Source organism: Bos mutus, chromosome 20 (assembly GCF_027580195.1).
Source record: "Bos mutus isolate GX-2022 chromosome 20, NWIPB_WYAK_1.1, whole genome shotgun sequence".
Classification (NCBI taxonomy): Eukaryota; Metazoa; Chordata; class Mammalia; order Artiodactyla; family Bovidae; genus Bos; species Bos mutus.
In genome coordinates, this window is record NC_091636.1 from 37,082,371 (window position 1) to 37,099,587 (window position 17,217).

Here is a 17,217-nt window from a genome sequence, read left to right on the forward strand (position 1 = left end):
TATGTTCTACTTAAGATTAAAATTTCCATTCATAAAGATATGCTGACTTGATAAAATATCATAGAATTATTCTTCAGATAAATATACAATAAATAATCAAGGGTTAAGATATATATGGGTACTTGCTCTCTCTTTACAAAGGTTCATTATATCCCAAGAACAGGGACTTTGCTCTCTTCATTTTTTCTTTAAAAAAAAAAAAAAATCACAATAGCCAAACATGGAAAATTTATACCTTATATCTGATAAAGCAGGTAACAAAGATTATCATTGTATTTTACCATTTCTAATTCCTTAAATTAAAAATAATACTATCAGATTTAAGAGCTCTACTATTCTGTACATCATTTTAACTTCTGCATAAAGCTGAAAGTTACAGCAACACAATTTAAAGACTTCGTGTTTCATTTCTAAAGATCATCCAACTAAAAAAAGAAAGATCCAGCAATGGTTAATGTCTCTCAATGTACTGTCCTCCAAAAGTGGACCTCCTCATTTTGAACAGATATATCTATTTCACAGATTTATGTATTTTCTGTATTTCTTCGTTTTCATCAAATACTTTATAAATGGACTCAGCAAGGCCCCTTGATTATGTAGGGTAAGCAATAAAATGCTTGACATTACTACGTCAGAATCTTTAACACACTGAAAACTGGATAACTGACTCAGTTTCAACAGAAATGAATAAACAGTGAGTACTGTAAATGATCACTAGAACATATTTGGTTATGATCATTTACCTGAATTAGAAAACCATCCTTTAAATAATGCAAAAACAATGTTTCACTGGCTACATCTTAATATGTTGATGATTTTACAGACTATTGTTGTTTGTTGAGTTATTTATTCTTAAAACCCTGAGACTGCAGATGCTTTATGATCATCTTTCTCACCTCTTTTCTCTCATGCCAACTACTTTATGCTTTAAATTAGGTTATTTGAATCACCACAAAATTTTAAGTTACTGGCTTGAGGGATAGTGCCAGGTAGTTAATTTGGTGAGGTACCACACTTCTGTAGATGGATATTCCATTGGATATAGTGCAACTTTATTTTCTGGCTCTATTAAAGCTAAAGAATAAATTTACTTCTAGGTGTGCTACATTTTAGCAATCTTGAATTCCTAGTATAAATCACTCACACTAAGACACTTACTGGATTACTAAAATGAGAAGTTATCAAATGATTAAAAGTCCCCAAAAGTCACTAATAACTAACACTGTGTTATGTATGTTTTTTTAAAATGGAGAAACAATCCTGAGATTAAAATAAACAACCTCAATCAATGGACTCTTTAGGATTGGAATTTCAGAGAATGGAAGCCGGTTACATGTAGAAACAAACCAGGAAACTCACATAAACCTCCAAATTTTATGTCATAAAAAACATTTTAGGTAGGCAAAATGTAGCTCCAGTAACCTACCAATATTACAGAGGAGTACCATAAAAACTGATGCTGTGAAAGTGCTGCACTTAATATGTCAGCAAATTTGGAAAACTCAGCAGTGGCCACAGGACTGGAAAAGGTCAGTTTTCATTCCAATTCCAAAGAAAGGCAATGCCAAAGAATGCTCAAACTACCACACAATTGCACTCATCTCACACGCTAGTAAAGTAATGCTCAAAATTCTCCAAGCCAGGCTTCAGCAATAAGTGAACTGTGAACTTCCAGATGTTCAAGCTGGTTTTAGGCAAGGCAGAGGAACCAGAGATCAAACTGCCAACATCTGCTGGATCATCGAAAAAGCAAGTGAGTTCCAGAAAAACATCTATTTCTGCTTTATTGACTATGCCAAAGCCTTGACTGTGGATGACAATAAACTGTGGAAAATTCTGAAAGAGATGGGAATACCAGACCACCTGACCTGCCTCTTGAGAAACCTATATGCAGGTCAGGAAGCAACAGTTAGAACTGGACATGGAACAATAGACTGGTTCCAAATAGGAAAAGGGGTACGTCAAGGCTGTATACTGTCACCCTGCTTATTTAACTTATATGCAGAATACATCATGAGAAACGCTGGGCTAGAGGAAGCACAAGCTGGAATCAAGATTGCCAGGAGAAGTATCAATAACCTCAGATATGCAGATGACACCACCTGTATGGCAGAAAGTGAAAAAGAACTAAAGAGCCTCTTGATGAAAGCGAAAGAGGAGAATGAAAAAGTTGGCTTCAAGCTCAACATTCAGAAAACTAGGATCATGGCATCCAGTCCCATCACTTCATGGCAAATAGATGGGGAAACAGTGGTAACAGTGGCTGACTATATTTTCTTGGGCTCCAAAATCACTGCAGATGGTGATTGCAGCCATGAAATTAAAAGACACTTACTCCTTGGAAGGAAAGTTATGACCAACCTAGACAGCATATTCAAAAGCAGAGACATTACTTTGCCAACAAAGGCCTGTCTAGTAAAAGCTATGGTTTTTCCAGTAGTCATGTATGGATGTGAGAGTTGGGACTATAAAGAAAGCTGAGAGCCAAAGAATGGATGCTTTTGAACTGTGGTGTTGGAGAAGACTCTTGAGAGTCCCTTGGACTGCAAGGAGATCAAACCAGTCTATCCTAAAGCAGATCAGTCCTGGATGTTCATTGGAAGGACTGATGTTGAAGCTGAAACTCCAATACTTTGGACACCTGATGCGAAGAGCTGACTGATTTGAAAAGACCCTGATGTTGGGAAAGATTGAGGGCAGGAGGAGAAGGGGATAACAGAGGATGAGATGGTTGAATGGCATCACCAACTCAATGGACATGGGTTTGGTGATGGACAGGGAGGCCTTGTGTTCTGCAGTTCACAGGGTCACAGAGAGTCGGACATGACTGAGCGACTGAAATGAACTGAACCATAAATGGATCTTTTACTTCAATCAGGGGTAAAAAGAAGAAAAAGAAAAAAAAAGTAAAAGTTGAGCAGTGCAGGCTGTCACTCTGCCCCTCTTGGAATCCTGTAGTTAATATGGTTTGAAGACGTATTTTTTTGGTGCAAATGGTTTCTAAATGCAAGCCAACTTCTTAATTTGAAACCACCACTGATAGAAAATACATCCAAAGAGTATGAAATGCTGATGACATATCCCTGAAAAAAGTTAACACTTGGGCCGTAGAAACAAAGGGAGGCAATGAATGTGAAGAGAAGCTAGAAAAATGTGGGGTTCAACTATGAGACCAGGACATGAAATGTTCCTTCCAGAGGCAGCTGCAAGGTTACCTAACCTGATGCAGAAGAGGGGTAAAGATAAAAATTGTGTGCTAGGAACCAAAATTTAAAGCGAATGTAGGGGCACTGATGAGGAAAAGTTTTGTGGTCACAGTTGACCTTAGAGGAAGAACTTATTTTATTAATTATTTGGAGAGAGTAACAGCAAACTAGGAGAAAGACACTACTGAAGGGTTTGCTTTTTTTAATGATTTAGGATAAAAAGTATGAGATAATCAGGTCTAAAGTTGTCATAATTTTGGTAAAGAGGCAGAAATCCCAAGCATTAGCTAGAAACTTGTTCAGGATTACAAAATTAAAAAAAAAAATAATATATATATATATATGAAGAAAGACCATTCATTTGTGACTGTGGGGGTCATCAGGGTCAAATCTGAAGCTATTCTCTTTCTGATGGTATTTGAGAAGACCATCCTGAAACTAATGTGAATTGTTATATAATCACTACATAAAGACTGTGTTAAACTAATTACTGGCAAGTCTCCCTTTAAATTTTAGCTGGCAATTTTCAAGTTGCCTATTGTGACCCATAAGCAAGTTGTTGAGTCAGTTTTGTAGCTCTTAACTAGCAGTGTGCTTAAAATGAAAGAGAAAACGTGCCAGTAGTAAAGGTAGATGTTATTATGTGTATGTATGAGTGTATTAGATCACAACATGCATTTTTTTTCTTGCCTTAGTTCACAATCAAAGGAGTTTGAAAGTTTTTAAACTATAAAAACAGGAAAAAATACAGATGGAAAGGGTTCTTCTAAGTTAATCTACCCAGTTTTTTTTGGCCATGCTACAGCTTGTGGGATTTTAGTTCCCTGACCAGAGATCAAACCTATGCCCCCTGCAGTGGAAGCATGGAGTCCTAACCACTGGACTGCTCAGGAATTCCTAGCCCATCGTTTCTTAAACTATAGGTTCAGTGAAAAATAAACAATAATTTGAATAATATACTCAAATTAAATTGATTTTACCCATTCTAAGTTGATACAATATTCACTATCTTGTATCAGAGAGCTTAATTATCTATGTTTATAAGTCTGATATAAAAGTAGCCCATGTTACTGTTTTGAAGCCACGTTACAATAAAATCTTGGATTACTCAGAAATTACATTTATTTTTATGTAAATATTTCTAAAATGCACCATGAAAGTGAAAGTCGCTAAGTCATGTCCAACTCTCTGCGACCCCATGGACTATACATACAGGCCATGGAATTCTCCAGGCCAGAATACTGGAGTGGGTAGTTTTTCCCTTCTCCAGGGGATCTTCCCAATCCAGGTCTCCTGCATTGCAGGCAGATTCTTTACCAGCTGAGCCATCAGGGAAGCCCAAGTATACTGGAGTGTAGCCTATTCCTTCTTCAGCGGATCTTCCCGACTCAGGAATTGAATCCAGGTATCCTGCATTGCAGATGGATTTTTTTATCAACCGAGATATCGGGGAAGCATCATATCCATCATTTTTTAACAAGATAACTTTGACTCATGATCGCTATTGAAAAGATCAAGTTTTCTACTACATTTATATGGCAATGCCTTTAGGAGTTAACTGCTATGCATAAGGCTGTTTTAAAATAATATAAAATGATTTATGCTTTCCTTCTGAATTCTTTACGTGTGCTTGCAATTAGTTGAAAGGTGGACACTCAGATTCTGCTAATAGTATAGAATATATAACACAGAAAACTGTTCAAATCCTTCAATCCATTTATACGACTCTTGGAAATTTATTCCAAGGAAATTTGTATATAACACAACAAAAAGCTCTATGAAGAAAGATGTTTAGATCACTTTTATCTATTGTAACATTAAAATGTCCAACAATAGGGGACCACAGTAAATCACATTAGATATAATTATGAATGATGCTAGTACAGAGAGATAGTGAATGTAAAGAAAAGAGAATGCAAAATGACAATTATACACACTACGTTTGTAAAAGATAATTGTACCAGGAGTTGAACAAAACAAATGCTAACATTATACTAACTTAAGAGGTGAATTTTCCTAAAGAAATAGAAGCTACATTTTATGGAAACAAGAAAAAGGTCAATGATTATTTGTGAGCGGTTAGAAGATATTTCATGCACACAGTAGGTTTTCACAGCAATGTGGTGGAGTGAGGTGGAGGATGGAGGACAGGAGCCGAGAACTAGGAGTTGGAGGCCATTTAGGAGCATTCCAGCTGTGTCTGCTCTGGACAGAGCATGATATTCAATAGGGAGAAAAAGTAGGTAAGGTTCAGATGTAACAGTCTTTTTAAGGAGGGAGAGAATCAGAATGTACTTTAGAAAAGTTACTGTAGCAGTGATTTGTGGGATGGCTTGGAAGGTGAAAGACACTAGAAAGAAAATCTTCTAAGAGATAGTTACTATGTCTATGTCAAAGGTACCTTCAAACTATGGTGTTGGATAAGACACCTGAGAGTCCCTTGGACAGCAAGGAGATCAAACCAGTCAATCCTAAAGGAAATCAATCCTGAATATTCACTGGAAGGACTGATGCTGAAGCTGAAGGTCCCAACAGTTTGGCCACCTGGTACAAAGAGCCAACTCATTGGAAGACCCTGAAGCTGGGAAAGACTGAAGGCAGAAAAAGGGGCTAACAGAGGATTAGATGGTTGGATGGCATCACCGACTCAAACATGAGTTTGAGTAAGCTCCAGGAGTTGAAGGACAGGAAAGCCTGGTGTGCTGCAGTCCACGGGGTCGCAAAGAGTCAGACATGACTGAGCGATTGAACAACAACCATGTGAAAGGTAAGAGAGAAGAGAAAGTAGATGCTATGAATTTAACCATTTTTGAAAAGTGATACTGGTATACACTTAGCAAACCAAACTTCAGAATAGAATATTTAGTTCAAAACAACTATTTAACATGTTTAAGATCATGAAGAAACCAGAAAATATGGAATCGAGCAAAACAAAATTCACACATTGATATCTGAATCAATCTGATCAGGTTATTAGTTACTCAACTAATTACTATTACATTAGGCTAAATATGTAGAGAATTAGCAACATTTATTTTATAGCATTCTACAAAGACATTTTCTAACACACTAGAAATGACATATTTTCTGATTATGTTATTACTATCAATGGCTGTAAAACAATTTTTAATTTTAACTAATCTACGCTCACCTTACTTCTTCCACATCGTTCTCTTAATTAGCCAAATGTTTAACTTCTTTAAACTTATAGTGCTTTTTCCTACTGCCCTTGCGCTAAATACACATGTGAATCATATTCCTTGGGATTTACAGAGCACCTTTTTTTTAAAGAGTATTACACTGTCACTACATCTTTAGTTATCCATATTCTCCATAAGACCATAATCTTGATAAAGCCGTAAGACTGTGTTGCAGTTGCAGAATCTAGCTGAGTGCATGGGATGTTGAAGACGGCCATAAATATTTACTGATGATCGGAGAAGGCAATGGCACCCCACTCCAGTACTCTTGCTTGGAAAATCCCATGGATGGAGGAGCCTGGTAGGCTGCAGTCCATGGGGTCGCTAGGCGCCGGACACGACTGAGCGACTTCACTTTCACTTTTCACTTTCATGCATTGGAGAAGGAAATGGCAACCCACTCCAGTGTTCTTGCCTGGAGAATCCCAGGGACGGAGGAGCCTGGTAGGCTGCTGTGTATGGGGTCACACAGAGTTGGACACGATTGAAGCGACTTAGCAGGAGCAGCAGCAGTGTAATCATTAGAATAAGTTTGTGGTCTTCCCAGAAATTTTTCCAGCTGAAAATTCTTTTTTATATCCTGAAAGCAGTTGTCAGTTGCTCTATTTGACAATTATAGAGAAGCTACCCACAAAAAGAAGAGACTGAAGATTTCATAATTGACTTGCAACAAGTGTAAAATATTTAAAGGTAATTTCAGTCTGTACACACTTGTTAAATGTTTTAAATATATCAATTATATATTAATATATTAATAATTTATGTATAATTCTACTACATAAAAATACAAATATTAAATATCCTGGCAAAAATACTGTACTTAGCTAATGTCATATTACATTTATAAATCTTAGACAAAAAGGAAAATAATTCAAATCTAGAGCAGTCTTTTTATTCACATTAAAATTTTGAGTCTCATTGGCTACAGAATAAGGAATCTAGCTATCATATCCACCCATATAAAACTTCAATTTTATATTTATATTATGTTCAACAACTAAAGCCTGTGGGGTTAAATCTGCCTCACCACCCATTTTTGTACATAAGGTTTCATTAAAATACAGTGACACACAGTCATTCATTCACATATTGTTTTGGGCTGCTTTTCTACTACAGTATTAGAGATCTAAATGGGACACAAAGCCTAACATATTTACTATCTGGCCTTTATGCAACAAGTTTGCTGCCCCCTGGTTGATATTATGACACACTTTACTCAATATGAGGCAAAGTGCCACTCACTCTGCAAGTGCAGTCTATATAGTTATATTCTACATAGTTTAGGTCATTGCAAATCAGTTTATTTAATGAAGACAAAATGCCAAGAAATTGGTTTATAGCAACCGAAAGAACACTATTATAAATGAAGTATGCAGAAGAAAAGATTTTAAGAAAAATCTTGCTTTAAGCATCATGTATTGATACTGACTAGCACCTCAAAGATTTCATCAGTGTGTAGCTGTCAAACTACTATGAGGAAAAATTACAAAAAGAAACATTTTTTTTAAATATTAGGAAGTGTATAATGTAAATGATAATTTACTACTATCTAATATAGAAAGGAGCACAGATCATAAGATCCCTTCTTTCATATATACACACAGTGAGAAAAATAAACAGTATATCAGTTCAGTTCAGTTCAGTTGCTCAGTCGTGTCCGACTCTTTGTGACCCCATGAACTGCAGCACGCCAGGCCTCCCTGTCCACCACAAACTCCTGGAGTTCACTCAGACTCATGTCCATCGAGTCAGTGATGCCATCCAGACATCTCATCCTCTGTCGTCCCCTTCTCCTCCTGCCCCCAATCCCTCCCAGCATCAGAGTCTTTTCCAATGAGTCAACTCTTCGCATGAGGTGGCCAAAGTACTGGAGTTTCAGCTTTAGCATCATTCCTTCCAAAGAACACCCAGGACTGATCTCCTTTAGAATGGACTGGTTGGATCTCCTTGCAGTCCAAGGGACTCTCAGGAGTCTTCTCCAACACCACAGTTCAAAAGCATCCGTTCTTCGGTGCTCAGCTTTCTTCACAGGCCATCTCTCACATCCATACATGATCACAGGAAAAACCATAGCCTTGACTAGACGGACCTTTGTGGGCAAAGTAATGTCTCTGCTTTTCAATATGCTATCTAGGTTGGTCATAACTTTCCTTCCAAGGAGTAAGCGTCTTTTAATTTTATGGCTGCAATCACCACCTGCAGTGACTTTGGAGCCCCCCAAAATAAAGTCTGACACTGTTTCCACTGTTTCCCCATCTATGTGCCATGAAGTGATGGGACCAGATGCCATGATCTTAGTTTTCTGAATGTTGAGCTTTAAACCAGCTTTTTCACTCTCCTCTTTCATAACTACAACCTAACTTGCCTCAAGGAACTACAGAAAGAATAAATTAAACCCAAAGTTAGTACAAGGAAATAACAAAGACCATAAAAGAAATAAATGAAACTGAGGCTAAAAAGAGAACAGAAAAGATAAATGAAAGTAAGAGTTAGATTTCTGAAATGATGAATTAACAAGACTTTAGGTGCTTACCGAGAAAAAAAAAGACTCAAAATTAAAAAGTAAAGGGGAGACATTACAACTAATACCATAAAAAGGACTGTAAGAGACTACTATGAATAATTTTACACAAACAAACTGGACAACCTGGAAGAATGAATAAATTCCTAGGAACATAATCTAGTGAGATTAAATCATGAAGAAATACAAAATCTGAATAGACCAATCAATAGGTGGCAGATCCCAAAAACCGCCCAACAAAGAAAAGTCCAGGACTTCACTGGTGAATTCTATCACACATTTAAACACCAATCCTTCTCAAACTCTTCTAAAAAGAGAAGAGGAAAAACCTCCAAGCTCGTTTTACAAAGCTAGCATTACCCTATACTAAAAGCAGACAAACAAACTGCAAGAAAAACCACAGGGCAAATTCCCTGATGAACAGGGAACCAAAAGTCTTCAAAAAAATATTAGCAATAAAAAGATCATACACTATGATCAAATGTGATGTATTACAGGGAGGAAAGGATGGTTCAACATACAAAAAACAATGGATGATATACCAAATTAACAAAATGAATGATAAAAAATAATTATCTCAATAGATGCCAAAAAAACATTTGACAAAATTCAACATCCATTCACAATAAAAACTCACAACAAACTGGATGTAGAGGGAATGTACATGAACATAGAGAAGCCCACAGATAACATTACACTCAATGGCAAAAAGCTGAAAGCTTTCACTCTGAGATCACAGGAAGAAGATAAGGATGGCCACTCTTGCCCCTTTTATACAACACAGTACTGAAAATCCTAGCTAGAGTAATTAGCCAAGAAAAAGAAATAAAAGACATCTAAATCAGAAAGGAAGAAGGACAACTGTCAGTATTTGCAGATGACATATTATATATAGAAAACCCTAAAGACTCCACTAAAATTGTTAGAACTAATAAACAAATTCAGAAAAGTTGCAGGATAAAAATTCAATACACAAAATTCAGTTGTATTCTGATACACTAACAATAAACTATCAGAAAGAGAAATTAAGATAATCTCATTTACAACTGTAACAAAAATAATAAAATACCTAGGAATAAACTTAACCACGGAGATAAAAGAGATGTATACTAAAAACTGTAAGACACAGCTGGACTGGAAAATTTTGTTGTTCAGTCACTCAATCGTGGCTGACTGCAACCACATGGACATTTCCTGTCCTTCACTATCTCCTGGAGTCTGCTCAAACTCATGTCCATTGAGTCAGTGATACCATCCAACCATCTCATCCTCTGTTGCCCTCTTTTCCTCCTGCCCTCAATCTTTCCCAGAATCAAAGTCTTTTCCAATGAGTTGGCTTTTCACATCAGGTGGCCAAAGTATTAGAGCTTCAGTTCAGCATCAATCCTTCCAATGAAAATACAGTGTTGATTTTCTTTAGGATTGACTGGTTAGATCTCCTTGCTGTTCAAGGGGCTCTCAAGAGTCTTCTCCAGCACCATAATTCAAAAGCACCAACTCTTCAGCACTCAGCCTTCTTTATGGTCCAACTCTCACATCTGTACATGACTATTCAAAAAACGATGCGTGTACTGTATATGTTAGTCACTCAGTCATGTCCAACTCTTTGCAACCCCATGGACAGTGGCCTGCCAGGATCCTCTGTCCATGAAATTCTCCAGGCAAGAATACTGGAGTGGGTTGCCATTCCCTTCTCCAGGGGATCTTGGCAATCCCCATAGCTTTGACTATATGGACCTTTGTGTTCAAGGTGATGTCTCTGCTTTTTAATACACTAAGTTCATCATAGCTTTTTTCCCAAGGAGCAAGCGTCTTTTAATTTCATGGCTGCAGTCCCTATCCACAATGATTTTGGAGCCCCCCAAAATAAAGCCTGTCATTGTTTTCATTGTTTCCCCATCTATTTGCCATGAAGTGATGGGACCGGATGCCATGATCCTAGTTTTCAGAATGTTGAGTTTTAAGCCAGTTTTTCCACTCTCCTTCATCAAGAGACTCTTCTCTTCGTATCTGCTTTCGCCAGTAGAGTGGTATCATCTGCATATCTGAGGTTACTGATATTTCTTCCAGCAATTTTGATTCAAACTTGTTCTTCATCCAATTCCATTTCACATGATGTACTCTGCATATAAGTTAAATAAGAAGGGTGACAATCTGTAGCCTCAGCATACTCCTTTCCCAATTTTGAACCAGTCCGTTGTTCCATGTCTGGTTCTAACTGTTGCTTTTTCACCTGCATACAGGTAATATCCATACAAGCCAAAGTAATCTACAGATGCACTGCAATCCAATCTTTATCAAAATTCCAATGACATTTTTCAGAGAAATAATCCTGAAACTTGTACAGAATCACAAAATAGCGAAATAGTCAAAGCAACCTTGAGAAAGAACAAAGCTGGGGAAACCATACCTCCTGATTTCAAACTACATTATAAAACTATAGAATTAAATTGGTATGGATTGGCATAAAAACAGACACAAAGATCAATGGACAAGAACAGAGAGTTCAGAAATAAACTCATGTATATATGGTCAGTTAATTTACTAAAAAGGCGCCAAGAATATTCAATGGGAAAATGACAGTCAATCCATCAAATGGTGTTGGACAAACTGGAAAGCCACAGGCAAAAGAATGAAACTGGACCACTAATACTAAAAAATCAACTCAAAATGGATTATAGATTTGAATGTAAAACCCCAAACCATGAAATTCCTAAAAAGAGAAAACAGGCAGTAAGGATCTTGACACTGGTCCTGACAATGATTTTTTTGGGAGCTGATACTAAAACTGAAGGCAACAAAAATAAACAAATAGAACTACATCAAACAAAAGCTTTCGCACAGCAAAGGAAACCATCAACAAAATGAGAAGGCAACCTACTGAATGGGAGAAAACATTTACAAATCCAGTATCTGACAAAGGGCTAATATGTAAAACATATAAAGAAATGATACAACTCAGTATCTAAAGTAACCAAACAATCCAATTAAAAAATAGGCAGAGGATCTAAATAGACATTTTTTCAGAGAAGACATACATATGGCCAGCAAGGATATGAAAAGGTACTTAACATTACTATTCATGAGGGAAATGTAAACCCAAACCATTAGATATCACCTCATACCTGCCACAAGGACTACTATACCAAAGACAATAAATAAGAAGTGCTGATGTGAATGTCCACACTCTCCTGTGTGCACTGTTGGTGGGAATGTAAATGGGTACGGCCACTATGATAAACGGTATGGAGGTTCCTCAAAAACTAACAACTACCATATGACTGGGCAATTCTACTTTTTTAAAATTTTTATTTTTTAACTTATCTTTTTAATTAGAGGAAAATTGCTTTACAACACAACAATGTTGTGTTGGTTTCTGCTGTACAATGACACAAATGAGCCATAATTACACATAAAACACCTCTCTCTTAAACCTCCCTCCACTCTCACCATCCCACCCCTCTAGGTCATCACAGAACACCAAGCTGGCTCCCTCTGTTATACAGCAAATTCTCACCAGCCATCTTTTTTACCCGTGGTGGCATATATATGTTGATGCTACTTCCTCCATTCATCCCACTCTTTCCTTCTGCCACTGTGTGCACAAGTCTGTTCTCTATCTCTGCATCTCCATTCCTTCCCTGCTAATAGGTTCATTAATACCATTTTTCTAGATTCCATATACATATGCATTAATATATATCTGTTTTCCTGTTTCAGACTTACTTTACTGTATATAACAGGTTCTAGCTTCGTCCACCTCACTAAAACTGACTGAAATTTGTTCTTTTTATGGCTGAGTAATATTCCAGTATAAACACACACACACATATACCACATCTTCTTTATTCATTCAACTGTTGGTAGACATCTTGGTTGCTTTCATGTCCTATCTATTGTAAACAGTGCTGTTATGAACATTGGGATACATGTGTCTTTTTCAATTATGGCTTTCTCAGGGTATATTGGGCAATTCTACTTTTGGTTATATATCCAAAGGACATAGAACCACCATCTCAAAGATACATGCACCTCCACTTTCACTGTAACAGTATTTATGGTAGCTAAGACATGGAAAAAAACACAAGTTATTTAGTCTGCTGCTGCTGCTAAGTCGCCTCAGTCGTGTCCGACTCTGTGCGACCCCACAGACGGCAGCCCACCAGGCTCCCTCGTCCCTGGGATTCTCCAGGCAAGAACACTGGAGTGGGCTGCCATTTCCTCCTCCAGTGCACGAAAGTGAAAAGTGAAAGTGAAGTCGCTGAGTTGTGTCCGACTCTTAGCGACCCCATGGACTGCAGCCCACCAGGCTCCTCTGTCCATGGGATTTTCTAGGCAAGAGTACTGGAGTGGTGTGCCATTGCCTTCTCTGATTAGTCTACTGATGGGTAAACAGATAAAAAACATGTGGTATATATACACAATGGAATATTATCCAACCAGAAAAAAAAAAAAGGAAACCCTGCCATTTTTGCAACAATATGGTTGGACTTTAAGGGCATTATGCTAAGATATGTAAGTTACAAATACTATATAATTTCACTTATACGTAGAATCTAAAAAAAAGACAAAATTCATAAGCAGAGATTGATCTTTGCCACAAGTAGGAGGTGGGTGAAATGGGTAAAGGCAGTCAAAAGGTAAAACTTTTCAGATATATGTTCTGGGAAGGCAATGTACAGTGTGAGGTGATGGATGTTAACGAAACTCACTGTGGTAATCACTTCACAATAAACACGTACAGTCAACCCTTCGTATCTGTGGATGAGCAATCTGCAGATTCAAAGAGCTTACTGTACTATACTCTTTTACAATATATAAGGGGCTTGGAAGCATCTGGGAGGGGTCCTGGCACCAACTCCTGCAGATACTGAGGGAACAGCTACATATCAAATCATTATTTTATACACTTAAATGACTATAATGCTATATGTTAATTTTATCTCAATAAAACTGAATGACATAAATGGTAACAGCAATGCCTTCAGATATACATAGTGTATGTATACACAAATGAGACATCTTCAAAATTACTTTCTTATGGGATAAATTCAATTAAAAATAGGATGAAAGCATTTCTCTATATTAAAAAATTGGACAAATTTTAACTCTTACAATTAGATTCACTTTGGTTTGCATGACTGCATAAAGTGGGAAGGAAACTGGTTTCTCCATTTTAAAAGTGAATGAACTTTGAATCATATCTTTGAACAAATCATAGCTATGATTTGTTGAAGGCTCTGAGACCAGTGATCTTTGAACTACACAATGTATAATGGGTTTAATGGAGAATTTTTAAGTTAGTATGTTAGTAGCCAGAGAAAGGCAATGTTTCTGTGGGTGGAGAAGAGGATCCATGTTAAAAAATTCAGATTATATTGTATCATATTATGTCATAGTACAGTACACATATACCATTAACTCTAAAACATATTACACTAACATACTGAATTCCTTTATTCTTAAAAAAGCTATTGAAAACTTCCTTGTACAAGAAATTGAGACAGATATTAAGATAATGAATACCTACTTGATATTATACTATAATACATTATACACATAAGATGAATTATATACTATAATATTAAAATATTGTAGTAACTATGTAATATAATGCTATGATATACTTAACTATCTTACAGTATCAAGTAGGTATCCATTATCTTAATATCTGTATCAGGCTCTTACAGGAGAGGATTTCAGTAACACATTTTAGAATGAGAGGGAATTCAGTGTGTTAGAATAATGAGTATTCTCTTATAAACTGGAGTAAGTTCTCTCAAATTAATCATTTGTTTCTCGCCCCTTTAATCGTGTTATCTATTTCTATAGATAGCAAAACCTTATAGAAGCTGTGTCCTTGGCTGGTTTGAGATAATAAATGGGAATGAAAGAGACTACCACTAGCAAACTTTAATACATTTAACTTTTATGAAAAAATTATATTTAATGAATCTCTTTAAATCAATATTAATTTCCATTATCTACTAAGCAATGCTTGGATCAGAGAAATTCTATGAATAGAAATCATGGAGAAAAGTTTTCAAAGAATTGCTCTGAAATCATAACAGCCAAGTATGTATTATGCCAATTTCTGTAACAAATATTCTCTAAAATTTCCCAAAGATATCGCCAATAATAAAGTCTTTATGGAAATTAAAAATTTATTTAGAAAAACTTTTTATATATTGTTCAAATGAGCCAAAGTAAATTTGTACTGCAGCATTATTAAGGATTCTGAATATGACAATCATAACTACTGAGAATTTCTCAACTTAGGAATTCAAAAACTATGCCAAAAATTCAGTTAGAAACAGTACATTCTCTCACAACTACAGAAACCTAGAGTCCTAAACACAATCCAAATAGATTGGTTAATGCAACATAAAAGGCAAAACCCAACTTTAGAGATCAATCTTTTACTACAGTAGTAACTAAGATGAAATAACTGCCTCTAATAATGACTGCAATCATTAACTGGTCAAATGAGCACTATATTTTAAACACTGCTGACTATGAGAACTGTTAGATAACTCTTCAAAGGCCTTGATCTCAAATAACAGATAGCACGTGATATTTCTTGAAAGCAGTAAGTGCAAATGATGGAAAATAATATTCTATTTAGAAGGAAACAGGGGAGCAAGAATAAAAAGTGATTTCTTTGAATATGAAACTAAAGTATTTTGAGATACACTGGAATTGCAAAAGGCCAAAACCAAACTGTTAAAGTGTAATTACTAACAATAAGCTGTCAGCAACATAATTCATGTTAGTGGAGGATCATGCCTAGACTTAGAGATGGTATGTGTGTGTGCATGCTAAGTCGCTTCAGTTGTGTCCAACTCTTTGTGACTCTGGACTACAGCCCTTCAGGCTCCTCTGTCCATGGAATTCTCTAGCCAAGAATACTGGAGTGGGTTATCATTTGCTTCTCCAGGGGATTGTTCTGAACCAGGGATCAAACCCGTGTCTCTTATGTCTCCTGCATTGGCAGGCAGGTTCTTTACCAGTAGCAGCACTTGGGAAGCCTAAAGATGGTACAATTTATTATTTTAATTTGGAGACATATTGTACCTTAGGGTATACTTTAACCATAAAGATATTATTTTGGAATTTAATATACTGTCTAAAGTATATTTTAATAGTTTTTTTTTTAATTTAAAGGTTTTACAAAGGTTATATTGGTTCACCACTCATCTCTTCTTGGCAAGGAAGAAACAAGGTGATGGTAAAAAGAAGGGGAAGATAACAGAAGTAGGAAATGAGAACAGAATGGATTCAATCTTGTAACAGGTATACAGCAAAATTAAGGTAAAGAATGATTAAACAGACATGACTATAAGTCAGTCTCCTTTGGAGCTTAACAAAAAGCAGGTAATTGACAGGGTGGAAAGTTTAGGTAACATGTGAAAATTACATAGCTCTTGAGCTAGGGTCTACTGGTGGGATCATAAAAGATGAATACACAATTTTAAACTGCACACAAAAGACTTTTCTAAGATGTGAGCAACACAATCTATTTATTTAACAGGTATTTACCATAATCTTTTTATGTACTAGGTATTATGTGAGGCACTATTAACAGGAATATACACATATCCCCATAGAAATAAAATTAAATGTAACATCACTTTACATTGTTCACATAAAGACAAAAAGATGTAACCTATACTGGGAGTCATAAACCTATACCCCTACCATTCAAAATTTATCAGCTCAAAGCATATTCATGGAATTTAAAATTACCCTAAAGAATAAATATTTTAAGTATGGATATCACATTAAAGCTTATGGCTCTTTCAAGAAAAGAAAACCTACCAAGAATTTTGGCCCAAGGAATCAACAACAAAATATCCCAGCAATACTCAGTTTTTACTCAGAAAACATAAATATGTCAGATAATGATTTTCTGTGACTCCAAATAAAATCCCAAATAATGTATACTACAAAGGGTCAGTAATCCACAACTGGCATTCCTATGCAAGTAATTTAAAAAATACACAATTATATACCTCTGCTATTGCTAACCTAACAGCAGAGATCTAAAATAAAACCAAAATTAGTCCATTACTGAAAAACAGATATTAAACGTATGGTATAAATAAAGCCAAAAGATATCCACGTAGTATCCTGAAATGAATCTAAAATTTGATGAAAAGGTTCACTTTCAGTTGTATATGCATTGATATATGTGTGTGTATACACATACATGCACATGCATACACACAGACACCACACTCTTAGCAGGCAGACATACCCAGATTAGTTACTAATATCAACATATCAAGTA

At 36.2% G+C, this 17,217-nt stretch overlaps 1 protein-coding gene across 3 annotated transcripts in view; it reads right to left on the reverse strand.

Annotated features, from left to right (window-relative positions):
- Nucleotides 1-17,217, reverse strand: part of NIPBL (NIPBL cohesin loading factor) — a 206,014-nt gene that overhangs the window by 71,002 nt on the left and 117,795 nt on the right. The window lies entirely within an intron of this gene.